General features: G+C 39.5%; 1 protein-coding gene and 1 pseudogene across 2 annotated transcripts in view; both read right to left on the reverse strand.

Moving 5' to 3' along the window:
- Positions 1 to 27,609, reverse strand: part of DAB1 (DAB adaptor protein 1) — a 1,029,186-nt gene that overhangs the window by 653,138 nt on the left and 348,439 nt on the right. The gene's annotated exons all lie outside the window — the stretch shown is intronic.
- On the reverse strand, positions 10,139 to 10,257 carry LOC118607116 (annotated as a pseudogene).

The following is a 27,609-nucleotide window of genomic DNA, read 5'->3' on the forward strand; positions in this document are numbered from 1 at the left end:
AGGAAAAAGGTGCAAGCACCTCCCACGGCCTCCCCTCCCCTCCCGCAGCCCAACACCGTGCAGATTCAGCTCAAATTAGTCTTGTTAAAGGAAGCTGGCCATTCCATGTCAAGGCACATTACACTCATGCGGTTTCACCTCTCTCTGCTGGAAAAACGAGGCAACTAATTCATTTTAGCAGGTTTTCCCTTTCTGCCTAAACCATGACTTCTGATGATGATAATGCAGGGAGATGGGAAATGTTTTTAATATGATCAGTCCTTCACTGTGGGTTAGCACACATCCAAAGCAGCATTTCTTCCATGTCTGGGCTCACTTTCAAGACTGTCTGTATAGATTAGGGAATAGTATGGTTTTGCAACTGTAAATAAAGTATCTTAGGTTGCCCCTGTTATCATTGGGTTTGACAGAAAGGGGAAATTTACCTCTAGGGAAAGGTATTACATATGCCTCTACACATTCATGGACAGAATGGAATGTTTATTTTTGTTAGTTGAAGAAGCTCCTCTCAGAAGGTCACAAAAGAAAATATTCAATGCATGTAATGGGAAAGAGGACAAATTCCTCCATTCTTGGTGCCTGAGTTCAAATCCTAGATCTACCACATACCAGCCTTGTGACCTCGAGTCAATTATATAATCTCTCTGTGAATGAGTTTCCTTGACTACAAAATGAGGATATATTTTCATCATAAGGTCTTCGTGAGGGTGAGATGAGATTTAATGAATGCAAAGTCCTTTGTAAATTAGGGAGAACAGTTATTAGAGCAGGTGGGGAGGATTTTCCTCAGTACCCCCGGACCCCACAGTTGTGAATAGACCCCTTTATTCTAGAGAAGCTGGACTTCTGTCATAGCGCCATCTTCCTAGAGCCTTTTGGGTCTCCTCGGTCTATCATTTTTCATCTTCTGAAAATTGTCACTAACTCTATATTGTGTAAAATCAAAACTGCTTATCTGGCCTTGAAAGCACTTTGAGATCATGAGTCATAGCCCTGGGTCTTTTGGGAACATTAAGCTGGCTGTCAGGTAGACAATAACTCAGAACCTGAGCTGGCAGACTATGGTCCACAGACCAAATCTAGCTCACTATCTGTTTAATCTGCAAGCTAAGAATGGTTTTGCATCTTTAATTAATAAATTATTATTATTATTATTAATTGAGGTATAATTGACATGTAATATTATATTAGTTTCAGGTGTATAACATGATGATTTGATATTTGTATATATTACTAAACGATCACCCTAATAAGTCTAATTATCACCTGCCACCACACATTATTACAAAATGTTTTTTCTTTTGTTAAGGAGTTCTAAGATTTACTCTCTCAGCAACTTTCAAACATCCAATACAGCATTGTTAACTATAGTCACCATGTTGTACATTACATCCTCAAGATTATTTCATAACTGGAAGTTTATATCTTTTGACCACCTTCACTCATTTAGGCTACCTGGTTTTTACATTCTTTAGGTGGTAGGAAAAAAACATCAAAAGAACAGTATTTCATGATAATATGAAAATTATATGAAATTCAAATTTTAGAGTCATAAACAAACCTTTATTGGAACACAGACACATTTGTTTACTTATTGTTTGTAGCCACTTCTTCTACAATGGCAGAATTGGGTAGTTACAACAGAGACTGTATGACCTATAAAGCCTAAGATATTTATAGTACCATCCTCAATGTCATTGATAGGTTCTGTGACTTAAAGAGAAACTACATATAATGACACCAATTTTACTACAGGCTAATCTATATAAACAAGAGTTAAGCTCGTACGACATCTCAATTTTCTAATAAAATGACTTTTATAGAACCAACATTATTTGAGGACCTCTGTACTATTCGGCCTTTTAAGAAAATGGTCCCCAGTTAGGAGAGTGATTGAACAGTAGATAAGAGCCAGATTAGGATGCTAATAGTGCTAATATAAATACTATGATGAATTGTGTGTTTACTATCTGCCATGTATTTTATTTGTATAATCATGATTAACACTCAGGACAACCCTATGCCAGCATCTAAGTAACCTGGCCAAGGTTACCTAGTGAGGACAAAGCAGAGACAAATCTGAACTTTTATTGGATGGACCATAGAACCTGTGTGCTTAATCATTATGCACACTAGCTTTAACAGTCAATGTGAAAGGAGATAAGGAATGGAAGAAGAGAAGAATTCAAAAGGTATGCTGGAGATAAAATTAGCAGGACCCGGAGGCTTTTCAATGAGAAGGATTGGGATAAAGTCAGAGAAAAAAATCCTAAGGCCTCGGTACCCAGGACCAGTTGGAGTTCATTGCTCACAAGGGTCCAAGTTTGAGCATTCTTAGCTAACACTTAGCTTCACATGAACTCTTCATGTTAATATTCTGTCATCGCTCTTGATCTGGTAATTGTGCCACTTGGGCTCCCAAGCACTAAAATTAAATCTGGAAATTTGTCATACACCTTCCCCAAGCAATGGTAACACAGAAGGTCTGAGTTCCAACAGTTAAAATGAATTACTCAGCGACTTCATTTGTCACTAGACGGTAATTGGGATTTAAGCTACCGTCTCAGGAAGAAATGTATCACATTGCATGATTACGTGCATTAATGGGAACTTACGTTTGATTTTCATTCTCCACCCCAACCCCTTTTCATCAGATCCAGTGACCTGCCAGGAGTAGGATTTGGCTCTTTTCCTGCTGCCCACCTGAAATATCAAACATCAGTTGAGACAAGAACTACCCATAAAGAAGGACAATACTCTAGCTCTGAGCTGCTGGTTTTAGGGATTTTTACTAATTCATACATTCATTCATTTATTCATCCATAGATAACCATTTACTGGGACCCTATTCCATGCCAGGCCCAAAATTGATGCTAGAGGCCCAAAGGAAAATAAATCATATTCCTAAAGATAAAGTTGTGATTCTAGCCAATGATTTTAAGTAGAATCAGGAGATCCCACATATATCACAATGCAACCCCCCATTCACTCTATCATCAAAATATGAAATTCCTCTGCACCTTCTACTCATTTGTCTGAATATGCTAACATTTTTGAAGGGTAAAGAAAATATCATCCTGGACTATAGGTAATAGAGAGAGCAAGAAGATGTGCATTTTTTCCTGGTTCTGATAAGTATTGTTGAGAGACCTTGGGCAAGTTATTTGTTTTATCAGGACCTTTGATTTCTCATTTGTAAGATGATGGACTGGGTTAGCCATAGTTCTGTATAGAAAATAAAGTTGGGCAAGCTTGGTTCAACTGGGGAGGGAATGGAGCCCCAGAGCCCACTTTTTTCTTCATCCTTTCTCCTTTACTAAGGAATCCAGTGAAATACAGTTTAGTGTCATGAAAAGAATGAACGAAGGTTACATTGGGAATGTACTTTTAAAGAAGGATATTGGATAAAGTCATGCACAGTTTCATCCTCTTTTTTTAAGTGTACTAAGCCTGTGTACTAAGCAGGACAAAGCAGCTGGATTACTCAGAGGCGAGCCCATGTGTCCGACATACCCAGGAGAGGGTCTTCTTCCTCCTCAGAATGAAGGTCCTAGGAATATTCTAAGAGCATTTCTCACTTGCCACAAGCTGAGCTATTGTGGTGCACACCTTTCTGGTTCAGATAATGATTTGAGTCAGTTCCTTGAATTTGCTCTTGAACAAGCTGGAGAGATTGATTTTCTAGCAGAAACCAATGTGCAGAAAGGATCCAAAACCTAACATTTGGATGCTCACTGAAAGCCACAACAGTCCTAAGAACTCTCCAACCCTGAACAAAGCCCTGCCTTGAGTCTAAGAATGAGAAATTAGGCAGGATGGGTGGGTTGTCTTATTTTGTTATTGTCCTTTTGGAAGAAAGACAAATAAGGAGAAATTTCTACTGCTAAAACAGGCCTTTCTATAATCCAGAGCGTCAGTTTCCTGTCACAGATGGGGTTCTTTAGAGGAAGCTGCAGAGACACAGTTAGGGTACAAGATTTTAAATAGAGATCAACAGCTGAAGGGAAGGGGGAAGAGCGAGGGTGGGTAAAGGGAGAAGTTGAACTGCGCGGCGAGCCCAACAGAGCCTGTTCACTCTGGCAGAGATCTCCAGAGTGAATATTATCTGTCACTTGTCCTAACTTGAGCCTGAGTGTCCTGACCTTTATATGCCTGCTCTCTCGCTTCTCTCAGTCACTAGATGGGAACTGCCAGGAAGAGCATGACCGGGACAAGGTGGTCTCTGCAGCTGAAGCAGGCCCTAAACATGCTGACAGCTGGAGGCTTCCTCTGACCTTATTCCACATAGCTGGGCAGCACATTCTCCCTTGAAGGAAAATCTAAGTCTTCCCAACCTCTTCACCCCTCCTCCCTCCTCTCCCAAGACCCAACATGAAATCGATGGCACAGATGAGTGATTGAGGAGAGTCTAGAAAAGGTATAGTTCACAACTGTTATTGTTTATTGCAATGAACTGTACCCATACACCTCAAGGACAAAAAGAAAGTGGCAATTGCCATAACCTAGAGAGGACTGCAGAAGTGGTAATAACTATAGGAGAAAGCTGCTCCGTGAGGGTTGTGGTCTTAGGCAGAGCAACACAGAAACTGTCAATCTATAGTTAGGAAGGAGAGAGCTAGGGAAATAAGGTTCTGATATCTTCCTCCTATCCTCCTTTCCCCTGCTTGTGTCTAGCAGTGCAGGGACCCAAACAGAAGCCAGAGGACAATCGATGTCAGTTGATGCAGTCTCCCTGATGCAGAACAGGGTGGAAGGGAAGATTGCAAAGGGGCAAACAACAAACTTCCAGCACTCTCTGGTACCAGATTTAGGATGTGAAATATTGTTAGATGACCTATGAAGGTCAAGATCACAGAGATAGATTCTGAACAAAATTAAGAGCCCACAGTAAAATGCTGTGACCTCTTCATGGTCAGTTATAGTGCATTAGACTTGGTCTCTGGCCTAGGACTAGATCTTAGAAAAGTTTACAGAAAGAAAATCTTTATGAGTCTCTCATTTGGCTTGGCTCTGTTTCTCTTAAGACAGGCTACTCTATCCACATCTTCATGATTCTTGAGACCCAAAGGCTGGAGACGTCTCCCCCCACCCCACCCCACCCCTCCCTCTTTAGCTGAGTGTATTTCAAATTATTCATTACAATTCATTAGTAGGCTATAAAATCGAGTTGCCATGGTCAGTTTAAAAAAAAATGGTATATTACAGATTCGATTGGAGTGTACTGCATATAAAAAAAGGTAATTATTGTTCTAGGAAACTTTGATTTGGTCATGTGTATATATGCTTTGTCAAAAATGTAAAATATATTTCTTATGTGGGTCAGTAAAAAGTCCTTTTTAGGTCAAAGAAAATGATTAGTAAGAAACATGTTTTACATATATCCCCTATCTCATTTCTAAAATAGATCAGGAATGAAATGCAGGGATTTAGATCAAGGATAGTGTAAAAGTTAAGGTTGGGTGGACTGTGAAGCTGGTATAGAACTTAATAACTGGTCTTCTTAGAGTTACAGTATATTCAAATTGTCCAAAAGATTATCTCAAAATTCCTTTTCGTCTTTGGTTCTTCCTGCTCTCATGTAGATTACTTCTAATAGCTATCATATCCACCCCAAACATGATGTGAAGGCCTCATTCTAAGCTCAGGCAAGTATCCAGTGGCTCAGAAAGAGCTCTGGCCCCATGCAAAGTGAGAAATCAGACCTCGAGGCAAGCACGCTGTGATGTACTTGGTACGTCAGTATCTCTGGAACTGCTGCCCATTGTCATTTGCATATGTCTGATTTTCTTTTCCCAAAACAGATGTGCAAGAGGTCATACAACTGGTTGCCAGCTTTTTCCTCCTATAAAGTACTCTTATGTCTGGCTCTACCATGATAACTCTATTAACAATTCAGCAGCCTTTGGTGCATAGGTTAGAACTACGTGCATTTAATTGCTTCGGATGATTAAGAGTTAACACTGCTGACCTACCCAGAGGGAAATTGCAAGGAATATCCAATTAGAGCCAACCAGTATTCTTTGAAAATATCCAGTGCAACAGGAACGCTTAATAATAATCATGATAATCATAACAATTCTAAATATATATTTTTAAAGCTTTTGAACCATTTCTTACCTGTGGACACTTTATTTGCTAGAAAGCATTTCCTTGCAATTATTCAAATTGGATATTTTTATTTTGTTGTTGTTGTTGTTCCCCATGGCCTCTCGGGTGGAGGAAGGACAGAGAAAGCCATCCCAGAGGGAAACAGAATCAATCTCAGCTGCTCATTAGAAGGTAAACCGTCAATAATCTTTGTCAGGCCTTTTTATCTTAGGCTTTAGTACATGATGATCCCTAAGGCAGCATGTGGTATTGAGATTTAGAATAGCTCCTGGTTTGCACATCCACGTTGGTGTGGAATTAACCCTCTGCATGCTGCTGTGGACTTTCTCAGAAGCACTTCTGAAGCCTGAATGGGCAAGACTTATGAAGCTGTTATACCCACTTGTAGAAGGCCTGGGCTTTCCTTAGGAAATATATAAATACCTCAAGGTGCTTGGGAACCAAACTCAGCCAGTAGGAGGAGGCAGCAAGAGACAAAAATTCAGAGTATAGTCATGAAGTTTTCACTATTTTAAAATTCAACTCATATCATGAGTATTCTTTGAAAGCCCTTACATTAATCCCTTATATTTAGATTTCAGTTGATCCTCACTGTAATGCTTTGAGGGAAAAGTTGTGATTCTTCTTTTGCATAAAAAACTCAGAAAAGGTAACTTACTGCTAAAGACACCCCTGTGTTGCATGTTTTAAATATCATTCATGTACTGCTAACTTCCAAATGTATATCTCCAGTCTAAACTGTTTCTGGGACTATAGATTTGCACAGCCAATTGTATACCTGACATCTCCATTTGGAGATCCAAGAGGCATCTCAAATTTAACAGGTCCACAACTGAGCTCTTGATATATTCTCGTAATTCTGGAATTTATGACAACCCTATCTATTCACAGCTCAAGCTCCAAACCTTGCAATCATCCTCAATGCCTAGTCCCTTCATCTGATTTATCAGCTAATACTGATATATCCAGAATCTGATCATTTCTCACCAATTCTGCTATTGTTACTCTGGTCCTACCACTGTTATCTCTCCCTCAAATCATACTGAGTCATCTTCTAACTGTGTCCCTTCATTTTCCCTTGCCCCTTTCAGTCTATTGCTAACACATTAGCTATTACAATCTAGAAAAATGTATGAAAAATTATGTGGATACTTTGCCCTAAAACTCCAATAGGTTTCCAATTCATACAGAGGAAAAACCAAAATGCTTCCTATAACTTAAAGGTCTTACCTGACCTGGGCCCCATTGTCTCTCTGAGATTATTTCCTAGTATTTACTCTTTCCTTTGCTCTCTCTACCTCAGTCTCATGGTTTCCTTTCAGTTCCTGTGACTGACCTACTCATACTTTGGGGCCTATTATGGGTTGAACTGTGTCACCCCCCAAAAAAGATATGTTTGAGTCTTAACCCCCAGTACCTCAGAATGTGACTTTATTTGGAGACAGGCTCCTTTCAGAGGTAATCACATTAGGGTGGGTTCTAATCCAATGAGCCTGGTCTCCATATAAAAAGGGGACATTTGGACCCAGTGTCACAAACACTGGAAGAACTCCATGTGAAGATGAAGGTAGAGACTAAGGTGATGTGTCTACAAACCAAGGAATGCCAGAGATTGACAGCAAACCACTGGAAGTTAGGAGAGAGGCCTGGAATAGATCCTTCCTTCATGCAAACACCTGGATCTCAGACTTCAGGTTTCCTAAACCCAGAGACAATACATTTCTGTTGTTTAAGCCACCCGGTTTGTGGCACTTTGTTACGGCGGCCCTGGGACACTGATGCAAGCCCCTTGTCCTTGCACTTCCATCTTAGGGGACATCCCTTCCCCAGGAGCCACATGGCATGTTTCCTTACCAAATTTAGCAACTTATTTGGTAAATAATACTCTGGGTACTTTACCAAAAATTAACACATACTCCCTAATATGTCCTCTCTCCCTTGCCTCCTTTATATTTATTCTTTAAAACATACATTTTGCATACTTGCCTTGTTCACTTTCTATTTCAGCCACTGCAATGTCAACTCTAGGAGGGCAAAAATTTCGGGGGGGTGGGGGTGGGGGAATTGCTTATTGCTGAATTCTCAACACGCCTGCATATAATAGTCACTCAAATGTTGAATGGATAAATGAATGAATGAATGAATCTATCATTGCTCTCCTCTACCAATCCAACTGCCCCTATCCTATTCTGGGCAATCATTACCTCTCTCCATACCATAATACCAGCTCTTAACTGTCCTTTTGGCTGCTGGCCCTATCTCTCCAATACATGCTCCAAATTGCTTCCAGGAGCCAGCTTCTAAATATATAAGACCTCTTCTCTTTCTAATCAAGAATTCCTCTAGTGGTCACGCAGCAGTCTTCTGGATAAAGCCAGACTCTCCATGGTATGGCATATTCGTGGTTGTGACTATAGTAGCCTGTCTGCAGCCAGGGCTGCTAACAATTCTTCCCATCCCTGAACACTCACTCTGACCTGTGGAGCTCATTTCCTTTTGCCTTGAATCTGAGAGTTGTTTGACCAATAGAATGTGGCAGGAGTGATGCTATGTGACTAGAGAGCCTAGGCCGATACCAGTTAGAATGGAGACATACCTTCCCCCAGAGTCTTGACCCAGCTGAAGAATCATGAACAACTAATTTTTTTTATCTCACAGTTTGGGGGTGTCTTGTTATGCAGCGATAGATAACTGAAACTTTTTAAGCTTCATCTCAAACAGTGCCCCCCACCACCTCTACTTATTCTGTCTGCCATAATGAATTACTACAGTTCCACAAATGTATTTCTCTCCTTCCTCCCCCCTGCCCCCGCCCCCACCAAACACACACAGAATCTGAACCTTTCCACGTGCTACTTTCTTCACTTTGTACTCCCATTTTTTTTCACCTGGTTAACTATGACCTTGTCCTGGCCCATCCATTCTGCTCTGAGAGCTCCCTAAACTCACTGATGTCAAATCACTCAGCACCCTGTTTTCTAGACAGCTCTTGGTCATCTCCTCTGCCAGAAAGAAAGCTCACTGAGGGCAGAAAAAGCATCTTAGTCCTTTCTTTGTCTACAGTACTTAGTTTTGTGACTGGCACATGGTATAAGCATTCAGTAAATGATTTTGAAATAGTAAATTTTACCGAATGATTAAATGTTCGTAGGTGCTTACAATTTCCTTGGAGTAGAAGAGTAAGATTAAAATGCATGAAACAATTAGAGAACAAAGCAAAACAGTATAAAACTAAATACCAAATGGGTACCAAATGTTCACAACATCAGAAATACTCTTATCTTGATAATTGGTCCAATGCTATATTAGGTTCTTTATATTAGTAGTAATTAGAATAATAATGATTCATTACAATGAAAACTTTAGTTTTCGAAACGCTTTCATGTGCATTATATCATTTGACTCTACTCCAATTATTTAAGGACAAAGAAGTCATAGAATCACTTATGCCAAATTATGTAACAAGAGCAGGTTTCATGTCATTTATTCTCTGCTGAACTCAGTAGCTTGTGAAAAAGATTTCTACTCAAATGTTTGTGTGAGCTTTAGAAGGTATAACTTCTGTTCCCCAACAAATGTAAGGAAACACACCATTACTGTTCCTAAGGACTGAAGCTACTTCACAGGCTTTAGGGGGAAAAAAATAAAAGAAAATCACAAACATAAAAATATATATATATATGTAGCTACGAGCAGAGGGGCATTTAGTAAATGCAATTTAATGCTCTTAGATTTAAAAACAACAATGAATACTCTTTATATGCAGATACCTGTCTATCTGCAGATTGGCAATTCTGTCTCCAAATACCTGAAGGTTCTCTATGCTAGAGCAGAAAAACATCATTCAAAATCAACAAGATAATTAGCTATGAACTGAGTTAAACCTGGCCAGAAGAGCAAGCACTTTGTCAATTCTAGCTTTCTTGTCATTAACCAATACTATCATTGAACAGCTGCTCTGAGCCAAGTATTGTATCAGGCACATTAAGTGCTTTATCTTGATTGTCTGTAATCTTTTTCTTCTTTTTAATGTCTACAGCACCTGGTCTTCCTAAGTGGTCTCCCATCCAAGTACTAACCAGGCCCGACCCTGCTTAGCTTCTGAGATCAGACAAGATTGGGCACGTTCGGGGCAGCATGGGTGTAGACTGATCATCTGTCATCCTTAGCCATTCCCAAGGAGCAGGTATCATCCCCATCTTACAGATGAGAGAATCAATGCTCAAAGAGGTAAATGTAAAATTACAACCTACTAAGTGGCTACTAGGATCAAACTAACTGAGTGAGATCTTCCTGACTACAAAGTGAGTGCTCCCTCTACTTTAAAAAGGTCTGATAATCAAAGAATAAACAAATATTTTAGGGTTCCCAGTAATCTTAAGGACTTGTCATTTTAACTGTTTCTCGTTATTGCATCTAATGAAAACATGAATAATTAATTGAGGACTGACAGTTGCCTCCTGATACAAAACACTCAGCTGCAGATGGGCCCTCCCTACACAACACCCTAGCAACGAGTTGAAAAATTAAAAGAAAAAAAAGAAACAAAAGATTAAAAAAATCTTCCTTGATCGTTGATCGTACGGTTGTTTGCTTCCATTCTAGGTTGAAGGAAGGTTGAAGGAAGGAAGGAGAAAGAGATAATTAATAATTAGCTTAACTCTTAGGTGTCACATACAACCAGAACATCTGGATTTCCTCTATGACTCTCCCTCCTACACGACCTCAAAGGACTCTAGCAGCACCCATGACAAAAACGCTGCCTCACCTGAAAGAACCAGTTAATGTGAAGGGATCTACTGGAGCTTTCCAAATTTTCTGTCGGAGGACATCTGTACCTATGACAGCCTAAGGGGATTTTCTGAGGGACCATGAAACCTTTCTTGATGGGTTTCCAACCCAGTTGCCACTGCCAAAAGGTTCTGCTAAAGGCTTCCCTCCATACATTTGGGCATTTTTGATCCCCAAGGCGGAGAGGGAGAACAAGGTGGCAATGATTGTTATTGAATTCTGCTCAGGCGTTTTCCAAACACATCACTTCTATGAGTTCAGAGCTTTGATAGACAAGAATGGGGTTTCCTTAAGAAAACCTGTTGTTGAACCCTGCTGAGGAGGCAAGAGAAGATGACATGAGAAGGGCTTTCCTACAGATGGAGGATCGAGCAATCTTGAATAGTGAACAGAAATTTACCAAATGGAAAAATTAGGACATGTAATGTGAAATGGTGGTGTGTGTGCATGGGGGTTGGGGAGAGGTTGGGAGAGCAGGAAGGGAAAGGACAAAGGAACTAAGTATATGAGATATAAAGTTGTGAAGTGACAAAGTATACTTTATGTAGTCTGCTCTGCCTGCAACCACCTGACCTGGCCTTGCCTCCCTCCTCTGAGTAACAACTCACACTCGGCTACCAGGTTGCCACTGAGATGCCACTTCCTCCAAGAAGCCTTCCTTGATACCCCAATTCCAGGGTAAGTTTCCCTGATTGTGCCCTCAGAAAACCATGTACTTTCCTAAAAGTAGCACTTATACTGAATAGTCATTTCCAGTTTACAGCCTGACTATAAGGTGTGAATTAGTTTCTTTTTGCTAGGAAAGTATATAACAAAAACTATAACAAATTACCACACACTTACTAGTTTATAGCAATAGAAATTTATTCTCTTATAGCTCCGAAGGCCAGAAGTCTGAAGGGAACCTTACGGGGCTAAAATAAAGGCATCAGGAGGGCTAGTTCCTTCTGGAGGCTGCAGGAAAGAATCCATTTCTTGCCTCTTCCAGCTTCTGGTATCTACTGTCACTTCTTGGCTTGTGGCTTCATTACTCAAATCTCTGCCTCCGCGACCAATTGCTTTCTCTTTTTCTGTTGTCAGATCTCCCTGTTTCCTATTTATGGGGATACCAGTGATTACTTTTAGGGCCCACTGATAATCCAGGATAATCTGCCTAGCTCAAAATCCTTAACTTAATCATATCTGTAAGGTCCTTTTGCCTTAGAAGGTGATGTCCACAGGTTCTAGGATTAGGATCTAGATATCTTCAAAGAACATTATTCAGTCAACCACAAAGTCCTTATTGTCATGGGCACCATCTGTTCCTCATTCTGTCCCTAGTGCCCCATACAGAGTCCAGTCCATAGTAGGTATTCAATGGGTATGTGTTGACAAGAATGAATTAAATTCATAGGTGGATGGAAAAAAGGTTGCTCTAGATAACCCATGCCATGCCGGCATGACTGTTCACAAGGCTGGACACAGAGCAGGGAGGGATCACATAGGGTGGTCAGCCACAGTAAGGAGCTCAGCTTTACTCCTAACTCAGTGGAGTTACTGAAGAGCTTCAAGCAGAACACTTAGAGATTTATGTTGCCATAATAAGAATAACATTGGTCCCTAACTAGCCTCTGAGGTCTACATCTCTCCTGGTTAAATTTAGAAAGTGGGATTCCTCCTTCTGAATGGTGAAGATATCCTGCTCTGATTTTTACTTGTTGGTGAAATGAGACCCATTTTTGAGGCAGCATCATGGGGAGGGTGCCAGTTTAAAAAGACAACATCCCTGCAAACCAAAGACTAGTATATTCCAAAAGGAAGAGGCCAAGCTTGTTATCCTGGAAAAGCTGCCTTAATCCACACACCCTGGATTTCCTTGCAAGGCTCCAGGAGTAGAGCGTGGAAGAAAGGAGGTTCTCGGAGGTACAGAAAGGGCTACAGACCACTTAGAAATGACCAGAAAAGTGCAGAACCATGTGCTTCTCTTAAGATGTGTGCACGCATGCCAACAGTTAGGGAGGAGGGGGAGGCCAGCGGTAGGGGTCAGGGAAAGAAAGGGAACAGACAACACGGGATTTTACAAGAGTGCTCTGTAGCTGCCAAGCAAATAAGAATATGTTCAGCACCTGAAAGAAAAAGCAAAAAGGTAGTGCCAGCCAGCACTGCTCTCAGAACCACTGCCTGCTGCCAGGAACCTTTGAAAGTGCATTTTTGCCCCCTCATTCACGTTCCTAAACAGTAAATAGCATTGTCAAACTCAATCTTGTCATAAATATGACTTACTTGGCATTTTCTAATCCTTTTTATTGATTTAACCAGCAAAGGGTTTTCCTATCTACTATCTCATTTGAGACCCACACCAACTCCTTAGAGGGAGGCGTGGCTGCTCCCGTAATCTCTATTTATGAAGAAAAAGAGCCTCAGAGAGGACTTGGACTTCTGCTCATGGACACACACTGAGTTAGTCTAGGTGACTGTTCAAACTCCTGCTGTGCCTTGCTGTCTATACCACCACTATGCATAGAAGTGTCTTCTACCTTCTTTCAAAGGATCATATAATATATCTATGTGGGTATTTTATGTGAACATATCCATATATGTGAATATATAAACATGTCCATATATAGAATATATAATGTATATATTACATACACATGTACATTACATATTCTACACATGTGACATACAGGTCTAAGAGGAAAGCACTTGAGATTACATTGAGCGAGTGCAAAGAGAAAAGTATTATGTTCAAATGAAATAATGGCAGCCAAGTCCTTCTTATAATCGCTAAAGGAATAGAAAAATGATGACAAATTCATAAGAGACCATACAGAGCACCTGAATATTTTTTAGATAGAAAGGCCAGATGCTAATTAGGATATGTGCCTTATTCCTCCAGAGCAAGAACTCATTCATCATCATATTCTTGAATACCTTAAGCATCAAGACTCTTCTATGTGGTAAGCACTACGTATAGTGTTGGAGATGCAAAGGCAAATTAAGACATAGTCTCTGTCTTCAAGGAGCTCACAGCAAAGTGAAAGGCACGCTTGTAAATCCAGCAATTATCCTATGATGCGACAGGTGCTTTCATTGCACTAACTCATGGGAACAAGAGGAGGAAGGGGGCCATCTAGCTCAGGCTTAGTTCACAGGAGACTGATAGAGTTGATGCTTAGGCTGAAGGGACACTACTGTGTAGGAGCTGGATAGATGAAAAGTGTTCAATAAATGTTTACTGAGTCAACCAATGGATGAATAACAGAGGACTCCAGTTTCTCCTCCTGATCGCCACGACAGCTATCCACCCTCTTTAACAGAGTCAAACATGAGAAATTTCATGTGTTGAAGCCTTAAGAATTCATAGATAATTCATAGACTACTTAGGTAGCAGATGTCATATTCAATAAACAAAGAAACACACAATTTAAGGAAAATGAAAGGATCGGCAGCCTCTTCCCACTGTCTAATGAAGGGAAATAAACATTCTGGTCTCTCTCCAGTCAGTGCTGTTCCATTCTCTTCCTTCCTTAGTGAACTTTTTGGATGTCCAATTATCGGCCGGTTTCTCTTCTTAAGATAAACAGCCAATGACTGAAGCACAATTTATATCTATTATTTTTTCATCAGGCTCCCATCTTAGCTTGCATGAGGCTAAATAAGAAGAACTGTTAAGAAAATTGGAGGCGAGAACACAAATGAATGCTTTACTTTTGGCATTTAGATGCAGATCTGATCCTGAATCCTGTGTCTTCCTTTGTGACATTTCTAGGGCTGAACTGGAAAATATGAGTCTAAATACAGATATAGTCTATAATGAATCCATCTGGCCACATATCAAGTTTTTAAATATTTACAATTATGGCCCTGGCCTTATTAAACTTGTAGGAAAACATCAGCAGCAGGATTTACATAGGGAGCTAGGGAAACCTCCCTGAGCCAGCACCCTGATAGTAAGTGCCTGAAATACCTAGAAAAATATGTATTCATTTGCCAGGCCAGGAAATGGAATGAAAACGTCAGGAAAATGGTTTGCTGAGATTTCTCAAACTGCACACAGGACACAATAAAGAGCACGTATGTGCTACCAAGTCCATATTTAAATCTATTCCCATCCTGAAATGCTACTCGATGCTGACTACCCAAGAGGAGGCAATTACAGATAAATGGGGACAAGTAATAAATTCTGGAAAACTAAGAACTTCCTATTATCAGGGGCAATGCAAAAATCAAGATTTGAGCCTGAGTTGGAATCCAGTCTTATCAGTGTCCTCTAATTAGTGAGAAGGCAAAATGGTTGCCTTAAAGAACCACATAGCCAGGGCACCGGGAGATTCGGGTTCCAGTCTGGACCTGCCACTCACTCACAGCATGAGGGCAGGAAAATCACTCGACTCTCTGAGAGTCCAATTTCTCATGAGTAAAATGGGAAGAAAAATCACAGGGTTGTTGAAGACTCCGATGCTGTTACAGTAGTTTTCAGACTGTGGTTTAAAAAGCCATTAGTGGATCTGGAAATTCATTGAGTGAATTACAACTACCATTTTTTATACAAAATTGAATTGGAATAGAATAAAATAGAATGAAATGGAATGGAATAGAATGCAAGGGAGAGTTGTTCATGTATAGTAAGTATAGATTTGTAGTATTTTGTTTCATTTTTAGGTATGTATGTTTGCACTAACTTGCAAAGGTACATGTATCTGTTTCTGTAAATTATGGCTATAGTGTATAAAGGGCTTTGTAAAATATAAAGGTTGGGAGTATTGAGGGAAGCAGGCTAGCAGCCCAGTGATCACAAGTGTGTTTCATTTTGCCTGCACAGTTTTCGGTTAGAAAAACAAAACGAACAAACAAAAAAGAACTTTGTTTTTCAGAAAAGTTTTAGAGTCACAGCAAAATAGAGAAGGTACAGAGATTTCCCATATACCTCCTACCCCCATACAGGCATGGCCTTGCTTGTTATTAACATCCCCCACCAGAGTGGTATATTTGTTACAAATGATGAATCTATAATGGCCCATGGTTATCGCCTGAAGTCCATAGCTTATATGACAGTTTACTCTTGATGTTGCATATTCTGTCGGTTTGGACAAATGTATAATGACATATAGCCATCATTATAATTCACATTATATTACAGAGAAAATACAAGGTAGTTTCACTGCCCTAAAAATTTTCAGTTCTCCACATATTCTTTCCTCCCTCCATCTCCTGGCCACCGCTAATCTTTTTGTGTCTCATAGTTTTGCCTTTTCCAGAATGTCATATAGTTGGAATCGTACACTGTGTAACCCTTTCTGAATGACTTCATTCATTTAGTCATATGTATGTCTTTTCATGACTTGATAGCTCATTTCTCTTTGGCACTGAGTAAGTCTGTTATCTGAATGCACTGCAGTTTATTCACTTGCTGAAGGACATCTTGGTTGTTTCTAAGTTTGGGCAATCATGAATGAAGATGCTATAAATAGCCATGCACAGGTTTTTGTGTAGATATAAGTTTTCAACTCCTTTGGATTAACACCTATCTTCCAAAGTGGCTGCACCATTTTGCATTATCATTAGCAGTGAATGAGAGTTCCTGTTGTTCCGTATCCTCGCCAGCATTTAGTGCTGTCAGTGTTCTAGATTTTGGCCATTCTAATAGGTATGTAGTGGTATTTCATTGTTGTTGTAATTTGCATTTCCCTGAGGACATCCCATGTGAATCATCCTTCATGTATTTGCCACCTACATGTCTTCCTGGGTGAGGTGTGTGATAAGGTCTTTGATCCATGTTTTAATTATTTTTTTTCTGTTGAATTTTAAGAATTCTTTGTATACTTTGGATAGCAGTCCTTTATCAGATATGTTGGGTATATTAGTTTTGCAAATATTTTCTCCCTGTCTGTAGCTTGTCTTTTTATTCTCTTGACAGAGTCTTAACAGAACAGTTATTTTAAATTTTAATGAAGTCAGCTTATCAATTTTTCTTTCATAGACCTTGCCTTTGGTGTTGTATCTAAAAGGTCATTGCCAAACCCCAATTCATCTAGATTATCTCCTATATTATCTTCCAGGAATTTTATGGTTTGATATTTTATATTTAGGTCCATGATCCATTTTGAGTTCATTTACATGAAGAGTGTAAGTTCTGTGTCTAGATTTATTTTTGTGCATGTGGATGTCTAGTTGTTCCAGTGCCATTTTTTGAAAAGACTATCTTTGTATTTCTACATTGTATTGGCTTTGCTCCTTTCTTAAAAATTTGTTGACTATATTTATATGAGTCTACATTTAGGCTCTCTATTCTGTTCCACTGATACATTTGTCTATTCTACCAACACCACACTGTCTTGATTACTATAGTTTTATAGTAAATCATGAAATTGGGTAGTATAACTCTTTCAACTTTGTTGTTCTTCAACATTGTGCTGGTTATTCTGAGTCTTCTGCCTCTCCATATAAACTTAGAGTTAGTTTATCAATGGGATAAACTCGATGGGATTTTAATGAATCTGTAGATGAAGTTGGAAAGAACACACAACTTGATGATATCGAGTCTCCCTACCCATGAACCTGGAATAACTCTCCATTTCTTTAGTTGTTTTTATTTCTTTCATCACAGTTTTGTAGTTTTCCTTATATCAATCTTGGGACTATTTTGTTGAACTTATAAGTAAGTATTTTGTTTGTGGTGATGGTAATGTAAATAATATTGTGTCTTTAATTTCAAATTCCACTTGTTAATTGCTAGTATATAGGAAAATGATTGACTTTTGTGTATTAACTCTGCTTAATTGCTGTTTAGTTCCAGGAGGGTTTTTTTTGTTAATTTGTTTAGATTTTCTACATGAATGATCGTGTCACCTATAAACAAAGCCAATTTTTTCTCTTTCCCATTCCATGTACCTTTCATTTAGCTGTCTTGTCTTATTGCATTAGCTAGGACTTCCAGTATGATGTTAAGACACAGTAGTGAGAGAGGATATCCTTGCCTTGCTCCTGATCTTACTGAGAAAGCTTTGAAATTCTCACCATTAAGTAAGATGTTAGTTGCAGGTTTTTTGTAATATTCTTTATCAAGTGGAGGTTTCCAAATTAAAAAAAAAAAAATGAATGTACTCAGTGTGCATTCGGGTTCCAGTACTCTCAATTACAACAATGGCTTATTCTCAGCATGTTGCATTCATGTTACCCCTGGAAGCCTCTAAATTTGTGATATCTGGGTAAAGTAGAATGTGTACATACCTCTAGTTTTGCATTTTTCACATTCTACAATCGTTCTCTAACAGAAACTTGAATTTTCAATGTATTCTCTAAGCGAGCAGTGTCCCTAACATAGTGCCTGCTTAATAAATATTTCTGGAACAAAAGAATAGTACTGGTGGATGAACAAGCATAGTAAGATTTCTGGATCCTAGTCTGGGCTCAGAATTTGCCATCGGCCACCTGGGTTACACTGAGGGAGTAGTTTCCCTGCACTGTGCCTATTTCCCTTATTGGTAAAATTAGAGTACTGAACTCAAACCAGTGTTTTCCATACATATGTATGCTCTGGGAGATTCACAAACAAGGAAAAGTGCTTGTCTGCCAAATAATGAAGATTAAAACTGCCAGAGGAATCCTTTCATTGCTTTCACCTGTTTTATTTATTCAGGTTCTGCCCGAACATTTCATTTGACAAGATGATATCTAAGATCCCATCTAGCTCTGCCATTCAAGAAATCCATGACTCCCAGTGTGGCACTATCTCAGACACACTCCTATCCCTTCATTAAGTTGTTATGTTCTTTCCTTAAAGGCGGCTAAGGTATTGGTGAATGAGACAGTGGCTAATATGAATAGAACATTTGACAACACACAGCTGGGGTCTTCATTTGTTATCTGGCTTTCAAACAGAGTCCAGGCAAATGGTCCCATCTTCCCTCTGACTCCTGCAATTTCTGATGACTAACTGCATTCAGCTCCTCTGATATGTGGCTACTCCCATAGATCTTGCTGGGAACTTTCTGTTTCAGGGGTTCATCCATCACCAGTGTGGATTAGGAGGACATTTAATGGAGAATTCATTATGATGAGAAATCTGTGAGTTGCAGTCATAAAATTTGCTCTCGCTTTTATACAAAGCTTCATCACTCACCCACTCCTCCTGTAAACGATTGATACCAGGCTAACTCTCCTACCTCTGGCCTTCTGCTCTGTTGTGCAATGTTTGCAATGTTCACCCAAATACATTATTTGATTCATTTCAACATAGGTTTATTGAGTGCCTGTTATGTAATAGGTAGTGTGCTAACCGCGAGCAGTGAACCAAAGTGTGCTTTACACATCCATGTTCTTGACAATTGGCATGCCCTCTCCCCATTCTCTTCTTAATCTCTCAAGATGAATACACTTGTAAATTCTACTATGCCTTTGCAGACCCACCGCTCATGGACTAACTCATTTTTCATCACACGCTATACTTATATACTTTGATTTCTTTCTTTTGATCACATGTTTTACCTTGAATCTCTGTTTCTTTACCTTCTGGGAAAAATAAAATGAGTAAAACACTTATATTGTGCCAGCTACCTAATAGGTATTAAATAAACATTAACTAGTGTTACTGTTGTATTTATTATAATTGACATTTATACCTATTTCATCTGAGCAGATAAAATAGAGCAGAAAGCAAGGATGGGAGGGGGATTGGATATTGGGATGGATCATTAAAAGATAAGAGGAAAACATCTAGAGGGTTGGGGTTGTGCGGATTTTTGGACCAGGTGTAGAAAGGGAAGGAGATGGTTTTGGACTGAAAATAGATAATGCTAGAAACAATCTTCTGATCACTTTAGATCTTTGGTCCAGGCTATGACCAGCTGCTATGAAGGGTCAGATATCACTGAGTGTCCTTGCCTCTCTAGCCCTATCACCCTGCAGCTCTGGAAGGAATTTTCTGTACTGGCCTTTCAAGAGGAGCTGCCTCAGGCTTTCAGCTCAGGCTGCCAAAGTCAAGGGAGAAGGTCACACTTCTTGGCAACCAAGGATGAAAGGCTCCTCAGGCAATACTTGATCTACTGGATGTTTTTCTGGTAATCCACTCAAAATTACTGATTTGAATGTGTAAAATTACTGATCAGAAATGATCTAGAGCTGCAAAGGAAACTGCTACTCATCCCTAATAGAGCTGGTATGATTTGAGGGTCCTCTGTTCACACCACCTCAGAGGATCTAAGTCTGTGTTTTCCTTTAGGCCAGGACAATGTTGCTCTTCACTCAAGGACAGAGTCCACAGTCTAACAGGTCTCAATGCTCTATTTGTCTGCATAGGTACAAAATGGCCAACTCAAAAGCACAGATGCAGCAATATTTAATCATTATCACGTAGTCATATGTGAGCTTAAACACTTAGAATATTTTTTTTAATAAGCACCTTTATTCATTTTTTTTTCATTACTTGGTTCATTTATCCATGCAACAAATACTTCCTAAAACCCTGGAACATTACTTCGTATTTAGAGGAATAAGTTTAAAAACAACCTACAATCTCTACTCTTCAGTGATCAAAGGCTAATCATTATAAAGAGCTAAAGACAAAAATATACAGTACTATAATAATGCAGTACCTATCAAAACATGGGCAAGGCCCTTAGAAACAGGAATTTTGAAAGGATCCGAATACAAAAAATGCTGTTTAAATAGAAGAATGTGTATAGTTGACATGCACACTCCTTCCTCTGCTGCTGAGCCCCACCCTGATCCGAGTCTCACCACCTTTCTGATCCTCCCATGTCCCTAATCATTCCTTGATCTCGGAAGTGTCCCCAGGATGGGTTCAGCACCAGAGAGAATCCGTGGATGTTTATTGTAGCTGTTGCTGCAGTAAAACATGTTTCTTTGTTTTAAAGGCTAAATGAAAAGGCTGGTTCAAAATACTATAGCATATAATTTATAGCAATGAGAATCATAATTGCTAATACTTACTGGATTCTTATTATATGCTACCTATTTGGCTAACCACTTTATATCCATTCATTATTTAGTCCTTGTAAAACCCTGTGTTAGGATCTGTTGCTATTCATTATACAAAAGATGACATGGAAGCTCATGTAATTTACCCCAAAGTTACCCAGCTAGTATGTGCTGGTGCTGAAACTGGAATCTATACCTGACTATTAAACCAATCCTCCTTATCATTGCATTATATTCTTTGACAAAGGGGGTTTGACAAAGGGGGTTTGGGGTGCATAAAGGGGGTTTGGGAGCAATTAGAAAAGCTTCACAGAAAGCTGAGTGCTGAAAGACAAATAGGAATTTAAAAATCTGCTCATCATAACTAATCAACTAGGCTTCCCGGTTTTACAAGGCTATAAAATCCATTTTATTTTGATTTAATGAACTAGTACAGAGATAGCAACTCAGTGCTTCAAATTTGGTAAATGTAAAAAAAAAAAAAAATTAGTTTTTCTTCTCCTCATCCTCCCTGTTTTTTATCCCCATGAGGCTAGCATAGTGCTAGATACTCACTTGACTGGTGACTGATAGATGCAGACAAATCCTGAGATATGGAAAACTCCTAGGTCATCAGTCATGAAGCAGGGCTTGGAGGTGACAGTTACATATCCCCAGCCACGGTTTGTGCAAAAACAACTTTTCATACCAAGCCACAGTTGAAAGCATCTCCTCCTCTGCTTTGAGAGTATTAATTATTTTCTGAAGTATAAGGCAGTATATCCAGACAGGGGTAGCAATATACAGACCTTCTGCTACTCATTTCTAAAATCGGATTCTATTCCTTTACAAAAGATACCTTTCAAACATTATGTACTTTTTAAAATTTCCTCGCTGGTTTCTGTATTCATTCTCTTCTGTTGTTCCACAATAATAGAGATTTGTGGAATGGGCGGGGAAGGGACACAGTTTTAATAAGCCAAGAATAGTAAACAGCTAATTTTTCTTCATGCTTTTGGAAAGAAGATGACCCAATAACAAGTTAAGGGATATCTTTATTTCCTAGAAAATTCATTTTCCATAACGAGAGGTGGTCATCTTTCCTGAGGAGTCTGCAATGCTAAGATAAAGATGAAAAGATTGTGTTTTATCATAATGACACGGATCTGCATCCCCATTTATTTTGTGCTCCAGCAGCAAAATATATTGGGGACTGTCATTCTCTTTGCAAAGTGGGAAAATATTTAGCCATTTAAACAATTTGAAAGCAAGGAGAGGCACCAAAGGGGAATAGCACAGAATAATAGCTTCACAGTTTCCCTAGGAAAAAAAAAATTTCAAATCACTGACCCAGATAGTCAGAATTTATAAATCGCCTTCTGAACTCTGTCTGCAACTGATGCTCTTTAGGAAAGAGTATATCTTTGGCTGTTCCTTATAATAATAATAATCATAATCATACATTACATCCCATTGCACTTTTGATTTCTTTCACAGTACTTCCATATCCATTACCTCACCTGGTCCTCACAGCAGCCTTGAGAAGTACACAGGGCCCAGTATTAGCACCTCCATTAACAAAAACTGGTGATGTTCACAAGCCTCATTCTAGCCCTGGGTGCGGTTAGAAGAGCAGAAACCACAACCACATGCTCTGATTCAAAGACCAGATTTCTTCTTTCCTTTCTGGGAAGGTGCACTGATAATCAGCAGCTTACCGAGTTACAAATCTCACCATCTTCAAAACAATTAATTTCAAGAGCTTACTCTGAGCCAACACTGTTGAAAAGACAGCCCCGCTCTAATAGAAGCTGATTGGATCTTTCCCTTTCCCTTCCTTTTTATGCTTGGGTCCAAGAATATTTGGAATAACTTCTGGTAAAAAGCTCAATTCCTTAAAAAAAAAATGCAGAAACTGTATTTGAGAACTCCTTACTTTCTCTTATATCATATGTTTCAGTCACATCATGTTGGTGTCTAACTCTACCTCTATTTTAAATCTGCAGCTGGGTTATATTTTCACCTTCTGGTTTAAATACATTTTGAATGTGTCAGTATCATTGCTTCTACTCCAGATTAATAGGATCAGCCAAAAGGATGGCTGGCATTTTTGTTGCTATAGAAACTGGTCCTGATGTTACACAGATTGCCTTTCCCCTATTTGCCATACATCTATCCAGCTATTGAACACAGACATCTTTTTGTTTCACAAGGAATTACATTATAAAAAATTAAGCCATAATTTCATCCTGGGTTAGTCCCCATTCTGTCGAAAAGAGTATTAAATAATATTAAGAAGCAAGAAAGTGGGAACTGGTGATAATACTGCTCAATAGCTTATAAGTCTCCCAGATATAGAGAATACTAGTTGAGCAAATTATCTCACATCCTAAATCCTTATTCTTTTCTGCTTGAGTTAAGTACTTCAATGCTTTTCCTTAGCAAACCACTAAGCTAAGCCAACACATTCCACCTTAGCCTGTGGACAACCAAATGAACAATTCCTTCTCATCTCCACACCCCCTCCCCCACAATTTCTGGACAGCTGTTTCCTTAAATATGCCATCAACATCCTCCAACATATCACCTCCATTGTACACCACAATTCTTTTTCCACAGATGCACCATCGCCCCCAGAGAAAACCTCTCACACAGAATTAAGATGTAAAGTCTCAGCACTTAATGATGCAGCCAGCACGTATGGCTGGTGCCAGAAGGTACACTCAAGAAGGAAGAGATGGAAGGAGGGAAAAAAAAAGCATCCTGGGAAACGACTGGTAAACACAGCTTCTCCCTGTCAGAACCCTATAATGACTGATGGTTATCAAATGCAGACATGATGAGCAGCTCTCTAATTGGCAAGATGTCCACTTATCACAGCTATGATGGTAGTAGCAGGTCACATATTCAAGTGGAATTTCTCTCTCATTACAGGTTTATATAACTTTCACTTCCATTTTGGAGGAATAGATGATAAAAAGGGACAGATTCCTTAGGTTATCAAAGAATTACTTGAGTTATTAAGCTTACCTATAGCTGTCATAGAACCTTAAGGGACATGTCTGTTTTGGAAAGCAGGTGTTATGTATGAGTAGTATGTTGACTAAGAGAATATTTAAGCAAGACTTTCTCACTTGATGAAATATGGAACTTGCTCCACAGATTAGATACAGAGAAATAATGAGGTTGAGGCCATTTTGTACCAAGAGCCAAGGAGGAAGAAGCGCCAGCAGCTTTTCTTTCATAAGTTAAACAACACCACCAAAAAAAAAAATCCCAAGATATATATGCCACCCATTCCTGTATTTTAGAGAATGAATATGCATTTAGGAGAGGGGAACAGATAAAGTATTTACTGAGCCTCGTTACATGGCAGTACTCTAATGGGGACTAATAACTATGATCTTGGCAAATTTTCCCAATTTCTGTGAGGCAGAAGTTATCCTCAAACCAGCCTGACAGATGACGAAGCTAAGTTCAGCAAGAGCTAAAGCTACTTCCCAACACCACTTTGGAGTCCCAGGTTTCCTTCAAGTGGTTGAATGGGAAAGTGGAGTAGCCAACACTAGGTCAAGTGTATATTTGACCATTTTTGTAGTTTGCACATACAAGGTACACAGAACACAGCATGAGCTAACTTAAGGATGACGCCTGTGTAGTAAAGCTAGCTCCCTCGACCCCCTATATCAAAATGTTCCACAGTTCTGGACAGAAAGTGTCATGCCGTCTATGGTAATTAGCCATGGAGGACTGTTTTTGGTTGAGACTCCAAGAAGAAGTGTTGTTTTTTTGCCAAAGGCAGTGCTGATGGGGCAGGGACATAACAATAAAAACCATAGAAAAGCATCACATCTGGACAGAATACAGACAAGTCAAGGCCATATTGGGTAAAAGAGTTCTTCTGACAGAAGTATCTACAGAGGAACCCAAGAACTCTAGGTTAAATTATACCAGTACAATAGGCAAAAACTGGGAAATTCTTGGGCAAATCCAGAAATATCGTCACCTAGTTTATAAGATAGATGGATGTCAGTACAGATAATGAAATACTGTCCTGGAAACAAGCTAACAGTTCAGTCACTATCAAAAGATTACAAGCATGCCTCGCTTTATCGTGGTTCACTTCATTGCACTTCACAAACGTTAGTGTTTCACAAATCGAAGGCAAGACCCTCCACCAGCAAAGAGATCATGACCTGCTTTATTGTGATAACCACGCTTTACTGTGGTGGTCTGGAACTGAACCCGCAAGGTATGCCTGTACGTGGTCATTCAAGTAAAATTCTGATTGAAGAAGGTTGCCGACATTATTCCAGGTCAGTGATTTCCAATAGGAATAATGCAAGCCACAGATGTAACTTGACGTTTTCTTGTAGTTACATTTAAAACGTAAGAAGAAACAGGTGAAATTAATTTAAATACATTTTATTTAGCCCAATATACCTAAATCATTATCATTTCAACATACAATCAATAGAAAAGAACTATTAATAGAATACTTCACTCCTTTTTCAAGCCAGACCTTGAAGAATAGGTAGATTTTGAATATGCTGAGACAGAGAGTTCCCAGGAGAAGAGGAGAGAAAAAAAACTCTCTAGACTTCACAGGTAGAATGAAAAAAATTAATGCCAGTATATTTGAACAAAAAATGAGAATCGTAATTTTTTTCCCAGCTTTGTTGAGATAATGATATATAAAACCCACAATGTTTTAATCGAGCGGAGGCAATTCTCACCTTGAAGTGGAAGGAAAGGTGGTGAGTGAAGAAGTGGGACTCGGAAGGAGAGGAGAGAGAAGGTGGCACATGGACCCTGGGAAGTAAGCCGAGGTCCTTCATGCAGAAAGCAAGTCTGAGCCTTCTGGAACAGGAGGAAAGGGTATGCACTTGTGGAAGATAGAACGAATCTGCAGTTCTAGACAACAGAGAATCAGGCAGGATCGGGAATGAGACTGTGAGGTCCCTGAGGTCTGAGCACACAGTTAATCTTTACATCTCCAGCACCCAGCATAGTGCCTAGTGAAGAGCAAGAGCTCCCTCACTGTTGGGTGGATGAATTTCCAAGGATTTATGTGTACAGGGAAACTGGTCCTGGCATGGAGCAAGGGTAATTACCATTTGTGGGAGGCCTTCAGGTTCCAGTGTCCTGTGAACCTATGTCATCTAATACAATAACACTGAAGTAGGGAATGCTGGTCCTACATTAAGAATGAGGAAGCAGAGATCTGAAGTGGTCAAGTAACTTGCCTAAACCTTCCCAGCTAGTAATCATCAAAGCTCGGATTTGACCTTAGTCCTGTTTGGTTGTGAAGCCCATGTTCCCTCTATTATGCTATTGCTGTCTAGCCAGTTAGTAATGATCTTTTGAAAGGAATAATAATAGTAATAATAATAATGCTCATGATGATGATGATATTCAGAGCTACTACATATATACTACTCGCTAAGCTGCCAACGCAGTTCCAAGCACTTACTCTGTTAATTCATTTAGTCCATATAATCACCCTATGAGGTAGGTTTTCTTATGATCTTCATATTATAGAGGAAGCTGAGGCACAGAGAATTTAAGCCACTTGTAAAGGTCATGCAGCAGGTGAGTGGCTGATCTGGGATCTGAGGTATGGTTGATTACTTCCAAAGTCTACACCTACAACAGAGTCCACCCCAAGTGCATATTGGGTAAGGTTTTGCATTAATGCTATGAATAGGGTCAAGTTATATAACAGGAATTTGCTGTGGAGACTAAGGCAAAATGTTTTGTTCCTGGGACTGTTGACTATGTCTGATTGCTTTTCAAATTTGACTGATTGTTCCTCCAGGATGTGACTCAGAAACAGGACAGCCAAGACTTGTTACCTCGAAATGAGTTTAGAGGACAGCCTGAGAGTTTCATTATTGACAAAAGTGCAACTCACGCAGACACTTTTAGCATTAGATTTATATTTGACCTCAACAATAACGTGTATGGAGACTGATATATGTCAGATATTCAGTGGCAATTTTGCTGGAAGCCAACAGTAGGATATGCCTCTTAACCAATACCACAGTGTAAAAACTGTGGTATAAAAACAAATATTTTTTTCCCTGTGTCAGTCATTCTTTCCCACAGCTAATATTTATGGCATTCATCCCTAGCACTAGCTAATAGAGAGGGTGCTTCATCGAGCTTTGGAGATTCCAGCTGCCACTAGACAGAGAGCACTAAAGTTTCTGGGAAAAATTCAAAACCTCCTGGGAGAAGGAGCTGACAAGTGACCTCTCTGGAGAAGAATATGAATGACCCTAAGCTGTACTGATGGGTGGCCTCAGGAGGTGCCTTCCATGAGGGAACTGAATGAATGTCAACAAAAATGGACTGAGAAAAGGCCTGGTACAGGTTTTAGTGTTCACATGGGTCATTGAACACCATGATCACAGACAAGGCACTTAACTGGTCCAGGTCCCAGCTTTCTCAGAAGTAACATGAAGAGGCTGACCCAATATCATTCAAGATCCTTCCAATTCTATGCTGAGCTAGTCAAGCTCATGCCCACTCCCAAACAAAGCTCAGGCTCCAGGGAATCCCAGCCTGAGTCAGAGCTTAGGGCCTCAGGCTTATTCAGAAGGCATCTCTGGAGATGTTCTTCAGCCTGAGACAGCTGAAGTGGAATTTATATTGTAAATTTTCAATTTCAAGAATATCACACTTAAGGAGAGTTATTGCCTATTAAGTAGAGAACAAATAAATGAGAATGTCAGAGGAGGCAGGAGCACAGGGCAATAGTAAGAACTGAATGTAGATCATGAAAGCATATGAATGCCTCACTGAGAT

This window comes from Rousettus aegyptiacus, unplaced genomic scaffold (assembly GCF_014176215.1).
Source record: "Rousettus aegyptiacus isolate mRouAeg1 unplaced genomic scaffold, mRouAeg1.p scaffold_m13_p_1, whole genome shotgun sequence".
In the NCBI taxonomy this organism is placed as follows: Eukaryota; Metazoa; Chordata; class Mammalia; order Chiroptera; family Pteropodidae; genus Rousettus; species Rousettus aegyptiacus.